Below are 17,005 nucleotides of genomic sequence, written 5' to 3'. Positions count from 1 at the left end.
AAAACAGCAGAGATTGGCTTATGTACCTGCCAAGGACAAATAGAAGGAACCTCAGATTTCTAGGTGTATATCTTGTACAGTGTAAAAAAAATCAAAACCAAGACACAGAGGAATAGTTGCTTAATTATTTTACTCTACTATAAAATTCTTTACTATATAGTCATTGACTACACTGAAATTGCCTCATTTGCAGGAGGATGTGAAGAGTAACATGAAATTGGTATTTGAAAACAGCAAAGAGATCTACCATAACAGCAGATAGGATCATTTGGAGTCTCACACCAGCAATTACTCATTTTAATCACAAAAAAAAAAAGGATGGATTAAAAAAAACCCACTAAGTGAATAACATTCAGGTTGTGTCATCAGCAAAACAAATGCCAGGAAATTCAGAGCTAATGGATTTACATGGTAATTAAATCTGCACATCTTCCCAACTTGCTCAGGTTACACAGCTGGAAATGCTGAAGTTCATGCTGAGCAAATCTTATAATCCACCCCATTATGCACACATGCATGCACACACTTCCATTGCAAACACTCAAGTATTTCCAACCCACAATCGGCAAAGCAGCAGCGTATTTATTTTTAACTAATGGGGGATTTTTCAAGAAGCATATTTATTCCTTTGCTGTTCCTCGTTCAAAAATATTCTTTCACTTTCTTTAACCTGTCCTCCTCCAAAGAATTTTGGATTTGAAGAGGGAATTAAAAATAAAATTAAACTCTGTAATAATCAGGAGTAAAGAGGAGTTGAAAGAAAAAGGAGGAGCCCCTGCACAGTCAAGGCAAGGGTGAGATGCAACCCTCAAGTTTAGTCTCTCTTAAGCCCAGTGTCCGCAGACAGCAGAAAGGATGCTATTGCTCATTCCTAGCACGGGCCTCTTGGGAGCCATTTAAAATAGGAAAATCCTTCTCACATTCCCCTGCCCTCCCCCCACTACACAATTCTTGGACCTAGTCTAACTTTTTAATAGGCTGGGTGCGTGTTTTTCTATTTCCGCTCCCCATAGGAGCTAAAGTCAGAGAGGAGTGAGTCACGGGGGGCAGCACACGAGTGCGGTGACTCAGTGAGCTGGAAGCCCTTCAAGAAGGCTCCCCATTTGGGTCCCTGGGCGAGACCTCAAAAAACATTATCAATTTTGTGTTGCAAGCATCTGGATTATGCGCTCAGGTCAGACATATTCATTTGTTTGTTTCTACTACCGATTTTTTTTCATTTTTTAAGGGATTTTTGGTTTGGGGGTTGTTTGTTTGTTTGCTTGTTTGTTTATTTTTCTCCTCTGACATCAGGCTCACTGCTATGCACTTCATTTGTCTCACAAATCAGCTCTTGGGCTGCCAGCTTGAGCTGCAGAACTACAGAAAACTGAAGCTCTCCCTCACTTTTCCTCACGCCCTTCACTCCATCCGTGAGCAGCATGGCCACAATTATTTACCAAGAGTGATTTTAGAGGCTCCGAGACAAGCCTGGATGACAGGTCTGCCTTTGACGAGCTTCCAAAATGCCAAGAGTAGCAGCAAGCCTCCCCCTGCCACCTCCAGCTGACGTGACTCACCCTAGACAGAGAGGGTAGTTGAGCTTCCAAACCTTAGTCATTGGTGTCTCTGGTGGTTTCTGGCATCCAGGCAAGGCACTTAAACAGACCAGTTATGTCTTTTTTAAAACTCATCTAGTGAAGAAACGAACAGATGCAGTTGGTTTTGTTTGTTTTATTTCGTTTTTGCCCCAGCTATGCTCCATGCATTTAATGCCAGTCAAAAACATTTGCTATGAGGGTTGGTGCACCTACTGGCTATTTGGAAGGAACTTACATTTGCTGCAAGTTTTGCATCTAACTAGTGTCTCCTGGGCAGCCACCCAGTGTTTAGCCAAAAACAAGCAGTGAAAGAAAGCCTTCAGGCAAGCTGAAATCTCTGTATACAAATTTTACAACTCACCAGTGGGCATTTATGGTCTTGTTAGCTGCCCAAGAGCTAGGCAGCGGGGATAACACGTTTTGTCATTGCACAGCTGGTTTAACTTATTGCCACTTTTGAAAGAAAACAGTTACTTTGGTTTCTTCTTAAATACACACAGAACGGCCTTAACATTAGAGCACTATTTCACAACATTTGGGCACACTGCACTTGGTTTCATTTATCACCTTCCCTCACCAGGGAGGTGGGAGAGGAGGAAAGCAAGGAAAACTTGTCTCAGTCCTCGTGTATCAGCACGGCTTGTTGAAGGGCACAAATAAGCCGTTTGTAAAGGCCACAGCCAGCGTGGTAATCACTGCATTTCAAACAGAACCACTAGCTTTGCACCCATCTTAAAGATGACTTACACACGTAGCAGGAAGAAGAAAAGAATAACCAAGGGAAGAAATCAGAAGTCACAGGGACTACACCGGGACAAAACCCTGTCCCCATCACTGACTAGCACCACGCCGGTCAGTTACTTAAAGCAGAGATTCTGTAACCTGCCCTGCAGGCAGTTCACTCATCTGCTCACCCCACAAAGTCTCATCACCATCCCCATACATCAAGCAACACCTGAAGCTGCCAGCCTCAGGCCAGGGGCACAGCCTCCCAGGAACAACCGCCCCAGCGGGCATGCTGCACCGGGTGCTGGCAGAGCAGGGCAACACCGAAATGCCTCGTCTAGCTTCCCCTTAGTGCAGAGGGCTCCTGCAGAGCACAGATGCTCCCCAGCTCAGCCTGTTTCGTGTTTGAAGTGTTCCCAACAGCCTCCTCCCCAAGGACCAAACCAGTATCTTTCAAAGGAGGATCTTAAATTAGTCTGAACAGTGTAGGTAGGAAACAACAACTTCTGCTCCATCGCTGGAGCTCGCTGCACGCTCTCGCTTGCCACTCATGACTGACAGGACACTTAGCATTTAAAACAAACATCGCTATTCTAATCTCCAAGAACTTTACTTCTTTAAGGGCTGCAAAGTTTAAATGGCAGACTTCCAGCTTGCAGAGGTTATCGTTCCTTCTTTTTTCCTAGCAACGGCTGCAGACCTACATTATGACCACAGTCATAATTCAGGTCTTTAATTAAGGCTTTCTGGTTATTATAAAATAAGTAAGGCTTTACTATTGGTATTGGGCAGCTTAAGGATAGGGTGGGCATTTTATTTCACTGAAGAGTTATTAGGTTTTGTTTTACAAATGCATTTTTAGTTGGCGGGAGGGGTGTCTTTTGGGTGTGCTTGTTTTAAGAGTAGAAGTATGGAAGCTGAGGCTGGAAAAGAAAGGACACAAAGTTAAGCTCCTAAATGTTTATTTAAATGCTCTTGATTTTTGAAGAGTCAGGCTCTCTCTCCAAGTGTCCAAATGTGGACTCCGTAAGTTGATTATGGAGAACATGATACCTTTTATAAAGTGCTGCCTAATGCATGCTGACATAGTGGTTAATGTTGCAGAGGCATTTAATATTTTAAAAGCAAAAAGAATACCACACACATATAATCCTTCCTTGAGCTCAAAACAAAAACAAAAACCAGGTGCTTGATCACAGGGTAAGGAGAAAAAATAAATATATATATAAACAGTGGTTCTGCAAAACAAATGTGAAGAAATCCATAGGTCACATTACCTTACCTGGGAGATGAACTGCCCTGCCTGAATCAGAGCTCAAGGATCAGCAGCCTTCGGCTAACAATGAACTCAGCTGCCACGGGGCTTAGACCCTGCCCAGCAGAAACTGCTGCCCCCTCTATCAGACAGATATCTACTATCAGGCAGAAAGAGAAACAACACTGGCAGGACTTTGTGTTCTGTGTTGCTATCGCAGACCGTTACACATTAAGCACTGTGCACTAGGACAGTTTGATGTCAAATCCCGTTCCAGCATGTGATCGAGCCAGACAGTGGAACAAGCCATCACATTAAAGAACCCCTTACCTGTAAGCAAGTCCTACACCTTGCTTCCAGCACAAACATCCTCAGTTTTCATCTGATATACCTCTCATCCTTCCCACAACCTTGCACTGTGGCTCTGTATGCATCCAACAGTGGGTATAATCAAACCCAGACATTCCAAAACCGTCAGAACTCTTCCAGCTTGCAACTACGCACTATGCTTCATGCCCACACAGCTACTGCCCTGTGAAGCTAAGAAAGCAGAGTAATAGGACTAGTGAAGACACCTGGGAAGACTGTCCCTATCTTGTAGCTGAAGCCATGACACTAGAGCTGCACTGAAGCAGCCAGCACTGCCCAAACCCACCCCACAAAAGTACGCCTTGCGTTTCAAGCTGCCTCCAGTGGCCCTCCTCACCACGAGCTGGAGGCTTCAAGACACCCATTGCACTAGTACATCCATAATTCTGCAGAAATCCACAAAGAAATTCACAGAAATAGTGCTGGCACCCCGCTTCGTAGACCAGTACCTTCATCAACACCAGCACTCGGGCACCCTCCCTCTAAGAAGAAGATGCCTTTTGCATTACATCACCGCAAGAGCAGTGGGGGTCACTTGCTATTACTTGTGTCGGAGGCAAACCAGTTTGTTTTGAAACTGTACTGAAAGCTGTAGAGAGAAAGGAAACAAGGAGACAGGATGTGAACGAGATAAAATAAATATACATGGAGAAGTATGCACAGCATTTGTCTAGACACATTATTTTAAGGCACCCCATACTTCAGAGCCAGTATTCCAATTTCCTACAACAATTCCTTTGTCACAGAGCCAGAAAACATTACTTCAGTCATCTTTATTTATATTAAAAAAAAAAGAAGGAAAAGAAAAGGAATGGTTCTGAATCAAGGTTCAGGCCTTAATATAGCAGTAGATGGAAACATCTGTATCCTAACACACGGTCTTAAAAAACAAAACAAAACAAAAACCAAAACAAAGTCTGTAAGCTTCGTTCTCTATGCTTTCCTGAGATACAGGGACTAGTGGAACAGCTTATTTAGTAATATGTGCACTGTCTCTGTCTTCACAAGACTTCATGATAGAGGGGAGACTTTCAAACCTGCATTGCCTTAATTTGGCTATGAACAGGCATTTCAGCACCTTCCAACAGCCCTCCCCCATTTAGAGCATCATAAATCATAGAATGGCTTGGGTTGGAAGGGACCTCAGAGATCATCTAGTTCCAAGCCTCCTGCCATAGGCAGGGATGCCAACCACTAGATCAGGTTGTTCAGGGGCTGATCTAACCTGATCTTGAACACCTCCAGGGATGGGGCATCCACAGCAGAATTGCTGCTGTTCCTGCAGTTCCCTGCAGAACCCTGCATCTCACAAAGGTCTGGACATCAAACTTCCATTTCCAGACCTTTGCTCCCAAGCAGCATCACTTCTCAGGACATACAGGAGTTCCTGGCAATTGGGAATGATGCTCCGAGCTACAGGCAAAGGCTCCAGGGGAGGAACAGAACAGAGGCACAGGGGCAACAGAGCCAGAAAAGCAGAGATGCACGGGGAAAGCAATAGGATGGGGAAGGGGGAAGTCACCATGCTTCAAAAGGAATAAAATAAATCTACAAAAGATACACAGCATTCTAAGGTTATGCAAGGACTTCCTCCATCCCCAGTTATGTAATTTTGCCGAGCGTCACTGAATTCTGCACCTTGACATTTAGAAACCCCCACCGTAAAATGGTCGTTCTTGCCACGGTTATGGACTTAACTCTTTTTTTTTTTTTTTTTTTTTCTTCCACACCTGAAATGAGTTCAAGAAGGAGCTCAGACATGTTAGGGGATGGCAGTGGGCTCCTGCATCCCCAGGTCGGGGGGAAGCAGGCATGCTGCTGCAGGAACACCACCGTCAGTGCAGCCCAAGCTCAACTCCACTGAGATCTCCCTACCCTTCTCCTGCAAAAAACCACACAAAATATACTCATTTCCTCCAGCCCATGCTCTGCAGTCCTGAAGAGCTGGTCAAGCTCTTCAAGCTGCCCCCATACAACAGAGGATCAAGAGAACCCAGGAGAAGGCCTTTAAACAAGAAGGCATCAAGGTGGAAACAGATGATCTCTGAGGTCCTTTCCAAACTGGGCTTTTCTCTGATTGTGTGTGGACTGCAAATCATTTATGAACACTTCAGCATATGCCTAAATAAACAAATAACAACAACAAAAAACCCCACCAACTCACTCTGTGGCAGGTAAAGAGAAAGCCATACAAGGCAAACAACCCTGCCTACCACGGAAATGCCTACCACAGAGCACCCACAAAACTCTTACATATTTAGGCTACTGGAAGAAAGGAGAAAATTAAGGAGAGTTAACATACATCAGAACGTAGAAAACAAGAAAGAGTTAACAGAAAATACAATTCAGAGGGAAACAAGACCACTTCTGAGCTTGTTAGGCCCTAGAAGAATGTTAATTATATATCGGGCAATTGCTTGGCTGAAGCTATGTGGGGGAAGGGGTGAGGACCAAAATGTTTAATTGAACACTCCTGGGAGGGGGCGGTTCTGAATTACTGCTCTTTATATGAGAAATAACAGATGATACAGCCATCCCACAGGATGGTAATGAACTGATTTTCAGCCCAACAACAACGAAAGAGAAGATAAAAACAACAGCTACTCAAAGCTGACCATTTTAATTAGCAGGCCTAGAAAGCCTCCATCTGAAAAGTCTGAGCAGAGCTGCTAAGGAGCTCTTGAAACTATTTTCAGTAAGAGACAATACTGATGGGCTGGGAAAAATACAAAAATATTTAAGTGTAAACAAGGCAGATGAAGTAACAGCAAATTAACCTACCTGCTGTTCATCCCTGACTAAGGGAAGAAATGGAGAAGGAAGAGAGTAGTTAGAGTCCAAGAACAAATGGGAAAGAAGTCTGATTTTTGCTTATAATTCCACAACCATTTATAATCCAGCTTTGCAAATGTTATCTCTTTTTGTAATAATCTTACAAGCTTAATACACCTTTTCTCTGGCAAGGCAACTCACATGGTTCTGTAGAAAATGAAGCCACAGCGATATGAAGTCAAGATGACACATTCAGTGGGATAAATAAATAAGAAATCTTTCGATGTGAAACATAAACCAGTAGATTGCACCATATGTTTTCAGCGGGTTCCCACAGGGATCAGTTCTTGGCCCCAGACTCTACTATTTTATCAGTGACCTGAGAGGAGAAGTCACAACCACTGAACTTTGCAGATAACACAGCTCCAGCAGGAGCAGTGAGTAATGAGAAGGTCAGGTCACAAAAACAAAACACATTACTTGGTAAGTGGCCATAAACAAGCATCATGTTTTAAATAAAGCCAAAGGTAAAAATCTTACTGCTACAAAAGAAAGGCCCCCAGTCACGCTCGCCTGATGGACGAGTGGACAATCAGAAGTGGAGATCTCGAAGAGGACTTGGGATCGTGGGAGAAAAGTGGCCAAAGGAGCACCCGCTGGGCAGGTACCGCAAGCTTTGGGGCCTGGGGAGGAATTCCTGCACATGGGAGAGCCCTCCCCTCCCTTCAGCCCAGCTCATGCCCTCAGCCAGAGCTGGAGCATCTCTGCCTCACGCAGTCCCGGGACCAGCACTGGGATGTTCACAGCCATCCCGACATGGGTGCCAGCACCCGGCCCCCACAGCCAAAGAGCTGGAGAGAGGTAACGGTACCACCTGACATGCAAACCTCTTGCCTTTTTTTCTTTCTTTCTTATATTAAATGACGCTTCATATTTAAAAGAAGTCCCCCATAAGGCTTGATCCCCAGCTACACCCTTACACCAGTCACACAACGCGCTGCACATGTCTGCGTCCAGCACACAACCCACATGGGCTTAAGAGACTTCTGAGGTCAGAGGCATATGAAGGAGGAATTTATTTTCTCCATGCTCATTGTGGATGATGCTGCTACTGGCCACGGCCATGCTCAAATCCTGTACTGCCAGATTCCAAAAAAAAAAAAAAAAGATGTTGATCAGCCAGGGAATTCCAGAGGATCATCAGAATCACTGCAGAGCTGGAAATCCTGCCTCAAAACAAAAACAAATAATGAAAGAAGAAACCAATATATTTAGCTTGTCAAAGAGGAAATGAATCCAGAACATGAACTTTAACTACGGAAACCGAGAGAAAGCCTTAGAGGATGGCCCTACCAGCTTGCAGATAAGTTTATATGTTAAAGCCAGATCCATTCATAGTGGTTATAAAGGGACAGAATATCAAAAAAAAAAAAAAAAAAAAAAAGGAAGGATGATCAGTCACCATTGACTTTATAAGCTGAAGCCAGATCCATTCATAGTAGTTATAAAGGGGCAAAATATATATATATATATTTAAAAAAAAAAAAAATAGGTGGGAGAGGATAACCACAATGGAACAGCACAAATTCTTTGACCCAAGCCATTCTTAATCCAAGACTGGAGGTTTCCCCACAAAGATATGCAGGAATTCAAACAGGAAACAATCTGGGGAAGTTTTACAATCCATGATTTACATAAAACTAAACTAATTAATCATAATCACTTCCTTTGGCCTTCTTGCAACAAAACAAGGCTGTTTATTAGAGCAGCAGCACGTTCTGGAGAAACCTATACAAACTCAGAGCTGGGAAACCTGCTGATGCTGCTTTGCATTCCTACACTCCAGATAACTCACTATCCTTATCAGGAAGGCAGCCAGGGAACACAGTTCAAGAACCAAGGTTTAAGACCAAAGGTTGTTGCACTACACACAACCCACCCACTCGGGAGCAAGCTCCAAACAAAGCGCTCGATAAACTCAGCACTTCAACTCGCAAAGGCAAGTGGCAAACACATCCTGCGGCACCAGCCCATGGAAAGCCTTCTCCCTGCATTTATTTTTAAGGCTGGGTTCCCGAGCCGTGCTGTAGGAGTGACTCAGTGCTGCTCCCCACACCTGAGCTGGTCTGGCGAGGGCTGCGGACACCCCAGGGAAGGAGAGGCAGGCAGGGGCTGTGAAAGGGAGCAGCTCCGCCACTGCAGGATGCTGGCCACGGCCCTGCGAGCTGCAACCCGAAAAAGAGCTGGGAGAGGGTCACAGATGAAAAATTCAGCAGGCTTGCACTGGACTTCAGGGTTTCTCAATCAAAGAGATCGAAAACAACAACAGCCAGCAACACCCACACATATAAACTGTTCCTTACCCTTTTGATACGGATTTTTTCCTTAGGGGCAGCTGCAGTTGTACCAAAGCATAAGTGAACACTCACAACAACCTGCGAGGACTCACAAGCAAATTGCTATGTGATCGTGTTCAGATCCCACACTGAATTCCCAAACACACCACACATGATAGATGCCTGTTTTCAGTGGCAATGGGAAGTTCCCAGCAAGCAGGGTGAGGGCAATGCCAGGGCACGTGGGGGAATTAAAAGGAAGTTTCCACGTGGAGGGAGCGATTTCAAAGGAACTCATTCAGCAATTGCTCTTTTCAAAGTCTCCTTTACACTTCCTAGTTAGCAAAGCTGCACATGTCTGGGCATCTCTTTAACAGCCTCTCCTCCTTTCCAAACGCTGAGTTTGCAGCATCAGAAGGCTGTCCGTAGCAGAGATCATCTCATCTGAGGAAAGTTATTTTGTTCTTGCTTTCAACCTGAGAAGGAGCACAAACACAAGCATCCCCAATTCAAGCACACAGAGAACAAGATACTTCGGGCTTTTAATAAATAAATGCTTAATAAAGCTTCCTTAATGTTTTTCTTTATAAAAATTAAAAAAAAATAAATAAAAAGCGAGCAAGTGACAAAGAGGAAGCAGAGGGAGCATTTAAGGAAAGAAGGAGTTTCATCCTGTTTCAAGGATTAATTACAGGATTGGCTCCACCAGGCAATGCGAGTTTCTGGCACTAAAAGCAGAACTGCGTTCTAGCCAACGCCTCCAGCCAGCACACACACACACACACACACACACACACACACACACGCACGCACCCCTTCCCAATCCACATCCCTCAAATGCTAATGCACAAACAAAGGCACTTTCCCTTGCAGCGCTGTGATTTAATTAACTGGCTATATTGAGCGAGCGCACCGCACGGTGCAGAAGATGACTCTCCCGAGACAGCCAGAAAAGTTTGCCAGAGTCCTGGGGATAGAGACGGGCGGAGGGAAATTTCAGACATTGCATAAGCACCGGCACATGTAATCGCTCCCTGGCGTTATCCCAGCCAACGCAAACGCAGACCTGTGCGAGTTGTAGCCAAAAGCTACTCGAGCCATTCAGAGGCAACTCAGCGCCTGATGAGCAGGCAGGAAAGGGACCGAGAGGCGCAGCCCGTGTGGGAAGGATGGACACACGGCCTTCTCTCAGACGTCCACCCCAGCATCCAGCAAGCGCTGGCTCCACGTCCCCACAGGCTGAGCCCTCAGCCCGTGCTTGTGTAGTGATTATCCCGGAGTTCAGAAGACAGAAAATAGTGTTCTTTTCCAAGTTCTGTCAAAATTCCCGTAAGGAAAGAAATACGGCCTGGCACGTAGCCGCCCCTGCCCAGCCTGCAGGGCCACCAGGCTGGGCTCCCCTCACCAGCATCCCTCCCAATCCACCTCCCTCACTTATCTGCTCAGCCCAAACCCATGCTGGATTTGAGCGGGGGCAGGCACCCCTGCTCGCCCATCAGCCAAAACACCCTGGCACATAAAAAGGATCACCATGAAGCAACAGGCCCCTTTCCCGACCGAAGCAGCAACAACCAAAACACAATTCTCATTTAAATGCGGGACGTCGTGTTTTTCCCATGCGTTCTACGAGCCAGCTGCAACGCACAGCCATGTGAAACCCTGTTTATCACCCAGCCAGCACAGCCCCCGGCATTACGCCTTCTGCTAGCTCAAGCACAGAGCACCTGGCGGAGGGAAAACACTTTCCTGGAACCAAATGAGTCTGTCTGGTTCTAGGAAAAGAAAGGTATATAGCCAGACAAATAAATGAGGGAACCTTGCACTACTTATCTGCAATGCACAACTCCAAAGCCAGTTAAGGCTACGCACGCATACACTCATATATACACACACACAGAGCTATATACTTGTGTGTGCATGTGTCTCCGTGTGTATTAAATATAGTTTAGTTTTTCATACGGCACCGTTGGCTGCGGAACAGTTCCAGCGAGCATCTGCTACAGACCATCTGGGCCGGGAGGGAATGAGAGCGAAACGTTACAGGACTCCTGAGGAATTTGAAACTTGCTGTGGATTTTACACAAAGTCGTTGCGTAAGGTACACCAACAAATGTGTGATACCGGGAAGGTTCCTGTAGTTAGAAGGGGGGAAAAAAAAAGAGAGAAGTGATCCTGAAACTGCTACTTTCTGCTGGGGTTGGAGTTGGCTGCAGACAATTCAGCGATCTCACAATCTCACTGTGATCTCACACTGCTGAAATTCAGCATCATTAAAAGAAACAAAATCAGGTTCTCAGGACATGCATCAGCATGGCAGAAGATTTAGAGCTAGACTGGGATTGTCCCGAAGAACTGAAAATGGTACTTGAAGTTAAATGGGTTACAATGGAGTATCTTAACCTTCCATCAAAAAAGTTAATAAAAAAACCACAGTATTTTTATTCATTACATTAGATTAACAAGCACACGTGGAGATATTATTTAGCTGTAGTCTTCTCCAAAGGCTACAGCTAAATTCAGTAACCGAGCAAGATGTTATAAATCAAGGCTCACAGTGACCATGCCTCGTCTATGCAGAACCAATACAAAGACCCTTAGACGTGCCAGAACTAAAACCCTCTCATTTTCAGTACTGCTGAGCACTCTCCTCTGGGTTTTTTGTTGTTGTTGTGGTTACAAGATCTACAAAGGATAACAAAGGAAACTAAACAACATCAAGTAAGTTCAAGTTTGCAGCGTCCACAAACTTCCCCAGAAAATTGTTCAGCACACAAAACCGAAAAAGGGCTTGAAAACCACTGCTCTAGTTCTACTGAGAAGCTGCAGTTTCAGATGGCTTGGGAAGATCAGGTCCTTGGCAAGAGTCAAAATGACTCAGTTGGCACTAATGCCAAACGGGAACTCAGCATTTCTGGGATTTCCATAAGCTGAATCGTACTTATTCTGTAACAGTCTCGGGATGCTAGTATATAGACACCAGGAATTCCAGGATAGGACAATACAGAGGAATAGCAACTCATTTTTAGAAAGAGTAGTTCCCCTTCGTTTCCCCACTATCAATCATACTTATTTTCCCAAGATTGCAATAAAATGTATCTAATAACTCTTCAGAAGGGGCAGTAGGGTAGCATTTTGTGAAGGGAGCCCACAAGCCTATTTTACAGAAGGGCCTAATAGCTCCGTTCCACAAAAGGATCCAGTTACACAGGCTTCCAGTTTGAGCTTTACGGAGACAGTCAGCCACACAGCAAAAAGCCTGCAAACAGATGGAGATAATAGAAATATAAATGGACCATCCAGCTCTCGGTATAACGACCGTATGTGGTATTTTAGAAGTTGCCAGGTTAGTGGGAGGGAGGGAAGGAATACAAGAGATCATTGGTGTTGCTCCAATCTCTGGTTAACACAGTGCCAACCAAAACTATACCCCTCTTGAAAGGAATTGCTAGGCCAGTCATGAAAGGTTAGGCTAGAACGTGGAAATAGATTTAGGCTAGATGTCCACGCTAATAGCAATTCAAACTCCATATTCCCGACCTAAAATGCAAATATCAAATAAAACCAAGACAATTTGATATGCTTTTAAAGGTTTAGTACTCTAGCCATTTTTAAGCAATTTGTCTGATCTTGATGCTAACCAACGTTCAAAAATTCAAGAAGTGAATAGAGATGCACACTAAGAAGCAGTCATTTTTCATGTGTTGAAATCTGTACTCATGGCTTTTCAAGATAGCTGCCATACACAGAGCTAAACCTGCAGGAATAAAAGCTTGATATGAGTTTTCATACCATATAATGCACTGTAAATAAAGCTTCCTATTATTAGGCAGCAATGCTACCATACAGCTCCAGGAGGTGCAACCAGAGCAGTAATAAGCAAGTTGGCTTACTGACCCAGCCAAACCGTGTGAAATTTCTCATTGCTGTGAGATGCCCATCAGACAAATACCATCTGTATTCAGATGCTTTCCTAGTATACTCTGAAGCTGATGTTTTGTTTAGGGAAGAAATTAAGCAGTTAAGAAGGACTACAAAGAAGCTGCCTGCTAGTACTTGTGAGAACCATGGTACTGACCTGGCTAAGGCCACTGCTGATGAGACAGGCAAAAAAGAGGTGAAAAGGCACAACAGGGGAACAGGTAAGGAATGCACGCAGCTCCTTATCTTGCTTTTCAGTGATTAAATTTCCCTGGCAGACTGTTTCTTATCCCAGACACCACTTGCATAACTTGCACAGGAACAGCCACAGGCAAGCCTCCTCTGCTGAGATACCCAAGTTTCATCCTGGGCAAGTCAACCTGGAGCAGCAAAGAGATCATGCAGTCATTCACCTTCTTCAGCCTCTCTGCCAATAATGCCACAAGAGCACTCTGCTTGTGATGGGGAGAGCCCTGGGGATATTGGAGACAGGGATGACACTTCACTAAGAGCCACCCAGAGGCACCCAAGGTGCATTTTGTATATGATACCTGCCCAGCCTTGGGATACCCACACCCTTCCATCTCTGCCCAAGTACTCTAACAAGTTCTGGAAAAAATCTACAAAAACAGCCCTGGTTCACAATGACTTTGCCCTCCTGCTGCCTGCTCCATCCACTGCCTGCAGGACTACCACTCTCATGCAGGGAGGAGCACATCTTCACCCCAGTCATTTCTGCTCACAGGATGGGACAAGGTGCCCAACTTATCTTCCTCAGTGGTTTAAACTAAAAAAAAAGGGCTCATAAGGCCTTCCCTTCCAGGAAAGTCTCCAGCAGAGATGAAAGACAGACAACCAAAGGCGGTAGCAAAACTCCCCTGCCATGGCTATCAGCAGGCATGCTTCAAAAAGTGTATTTTGAATTTAAAAATCTCTATACTCAAAATGATACAGTTATTCACCTTTCCTCAGTCATTACAGCAACACCAATAGCTGTGATTTGAAGCCATCTCTTTTAACAAATTAGGTAAATACAGCGTCTCTCACACTCAACACCACCCTCAGGAGAATCTATGGTTTGGGAACCAGCAGAGTGACCACGACAGAATGCAACCGGAGTGGCTTCAGAGCTATTTTGGCCTGGAGCACAGACACAAAAAGAGCTACTGTCCTCGGAAAGAGCAAAGAGCATCCCCACAATTCACCACAGAAGCCCCAAGCGGAGCCCCAGCCCTATTCGCACTACGCTCATGCTTTATGTTCAACTGACATCACCTGACGTGGTAAAAACCCCTGGATTTACATCATCCAAAGCTACACACGTACGCAAGGCTCAGCAGCCCCAGGATCTGAAAAGCCCAATTGTTGGCACCAAGCTCCGCTCCTTCCCCACCAACCCAAAAGGAAACACAGGCGCATTTGTTGTGGCAGCGCCACGCCGCCGGCACACAGAGCAGGGGCTGTGCACAGGCGGCACGGAGCCCAGGGGGCTTCGCCTCGGGCCCAGCCACCCCCAGCGCAGGGTGGTGCGCTCGTTTTCCCCTTCACACGGGTTTCTGAGGCTCCTTCTTTCGTTAACGGAGCCTGCCTGTGGCTTATAAAGTGCACACAGAGAACAAGTGTGAAATTCCTGCGCTGAGGTAGCTCCCCCAGCACAGCTGGCCCGCATGTGCCTCGTGCAGACAAAGAGCTGGGGTCAGCACCAAAAGCCAGGGGAGAGGAGCAGTGCCAGGAGTTTGGAAACCCAATTTCACTGCTCGCAGAGAAAGAACAACACCCCTGGGAGGTGAAGCCCAGGAGTGCCTGCCAGCCCCCCAGGGCTGCCCGGCCACGGCAGGGCCCAGGCATGCGTGCTCCCCAGCCAGGGGCCCAGCCACCCCAGCGCCGCCCCACGAGCCTGCAGCTGCAGGAATGTCTGGGACCGAGCACGCAGATTTTTTTAATTGCAGGCTCACTGGCTCAGTCTGTCCCGGCTGAGTGGTTTTTTAAGGTTTCTTTTTTTGTCTATTTTTTTTTGTGTGTGTGTCTGCGCGTGCTTTGTTTTTGTGGAGGGGGGAGAGGAGCAGTTATAAGGCAGGCCGCAGCACACTCCCTAGCCTATTCTTAGGCCCAGTGCTGGGGGCTTTGATGGGATACCCTCCATCCTGTTTGACCACAGTCTTATCTAACCCTCATTTTTGTGTAACAGTCTCCTTTTGAAACTCTGAGAAATCAGTTTTCTCTGCTGATAGTGGTGGAGAAAACAGGGCTCTCAGGCTATTCAAACTAGCACAGTAAAACCAAAGGAATACATTTCAGAAAAACCTTATGTGCGTGAAAATCCAGCATGTACGGAGGAGTGTTATAATGGTATCAAGCTACACAACGTACATTGGCAACCGGTCTTTTACAGCTCAAGAGGCTTAACACAGCCCAGATGCAGTGCACGAGAGCACATCTTAAAAACCAAGCAAGTATGGGCAGTTGCATGCAAGCTACTCAGGTACTCCAGCTCTGTAACCAAAACTCAGACTGAATACAACTAAGAGGCATGTTCAAACTCCGGTATTGGGTTTGAAGCCATCATACCATATTTCAGATACTGAAGGAGTTGATAAACATGCAATTTCTTACATCCTGACCTGAGTATCTGTTTCACCAATTGGTGTGGTCCAGCCCTTTTCAACATCCCGCAGCATTGGTACTCCTCATAAAAGAGTATCACCAAGAAAATCCCAGTGTTGCTATGTCACTTGAAATTCTAAAATAAAATTATTTAACAGACATAATCTGCAGAGATTAGTACTCAAGCTAACACAGACCATCTCGGCAGAGCAGTATGAGGAAGCTACTCCAGGTTCAGTTATGTCAGCAGATCTAAAGGGGTCAACAAGGGGTCTTCTTTTCCCAAAAGAGCACACCTGACCAGAGTCAAAGTTATTTGGTTGTTTCTTGCTTTCTTTCCCAAGGATGATTCCTGCCTTCTCCGACCTGTGTGGCTGATCAGGACAAACCTCATTTGAGAAGCCAGCGAGAGAGCCCGCATCTCAGACATCTAACAGCTGCTCATTAGCAGCCTAAGCATTGAGTGCTGCAGTAATACAAGCTTTTCCAAGAAAACAGGCATTTTTTTTCACCCACCTCTCAAAACTGCATTGCTTACAGTGGCAGCCTGCCTCACAGAGAATTTCTTCTCAGAAATTCTCTGCACCTGGGGTCTGCCTTTTAGCTGTAGGCATTCCCACAGCCTTTGACCCTTCCAGCAAGCTTTCATCGCAATGTCACCAAATCCAGAAGCCAAAGTTGTAGCTCTGACTCATGAGAAGTGTTGCAAACACTCGTCAACTGACAACAGGGTAAAATCTAATCAAATCCTGCAGGGCTTGTTCTCTTTGGAAGTAGATGCTCATCCACATCCACTTTTGGACCCACTACCTGCATGGGCACCATCTCCACACCAGTTTGCTACCAGAGGAAACCAGCTTCCACATACACGATTGCCTTGCTCTGCTCAGGCCTTGGCTCCCACCAAGGCAAACCAAGTAGCAGACCCTCTTAACAGGCATATCATTTGATCAAAATGAGTTTTTCCTCCAAGAGAAGTCAGATCAGTAGATTAGAAGAATCTCAAGGGAAATGCCCTCTTAGCTGCTACAAACCTGGTGCTGTTCCCTATAAATAGCATTACCTTGCACAAAGCACAGCCCCCTTTACAGGTGTTAAGAATGATGTAATTTGTGATATAATTGTAACAACTAGCCCATTCTGACTGAGGTCAGCTCCACAGAACTTATTCAAAGTGTGTTTTTCACAGTAAAGCAAAAATAAGACCCATGTTCTTGCAGTGTATCCGTCTCAACAACTTGGGCAACCCTTCTTTTTCTGTATTTACTCCGTAAAACAAACCACTGAGAAACTTCTTTATTTATTTTCCAGATACAGTGATGCAAGTGACTTCCTCAAACTAGAGCAGTATTTGGTGTTGGAAATGAAACAAGAACTGGAGTATTCCTGTACCAGGGTATGAAAATCTACCTGTTGGTTTGTATGAGGCTGGAACCCAGATGTCC

General features: G+C 45.4%; 1 protein-coding gene across 3 annotated transcripts in view; it reads right to left on the bottom strand.

Moving 5' to 3' along the window:
* CREB3L2 (cAMP responsive element binding protein 3 like 2) overlaps positions 1 to 17,005 on the bottom strand; it is a 79,531-nt gene that overhangs the window by 45,911 nt on the left and 16,615 nt on the right. Inside the window, exon 1 of one of the 3 annotated variants that reach the window (XM_048060590.2) lies at positions 6,712 to 6,830. The exons of the other annotated variants lie outside the window; for them this stretch is intronic. The gene's annotated coding sequence lies outside the window, so the exon portion shown is untranslated. Of the gene's footprint in view, positions 1 to 6,711; positions 6,831 to 17,005 lie in introns of those variants that run through there. 3 annotated transcript variants of the gene reach the window in all.

The sequence above is a fragment of the Anser cygnoides genome, chromosome 1 (assembly GCF_040182565.1).
Source record: "Anser cygnoides isolate HZ-2024a breed goose chromosome 1, Taihu_goose_T2T_genome, whole genome shotgun sequence".
In the NCBI taxonomy this organism is placed as follows: Eukaryota; Metazoa; Chordata; class Aves; order Anseriformes; family Anatidae; genus Anser; species Anser cygnoides.
Note: the sequence above shows the minus strand (reverse complement) of the source record. Positions and strands in the feature narration are given on the sequence as shown.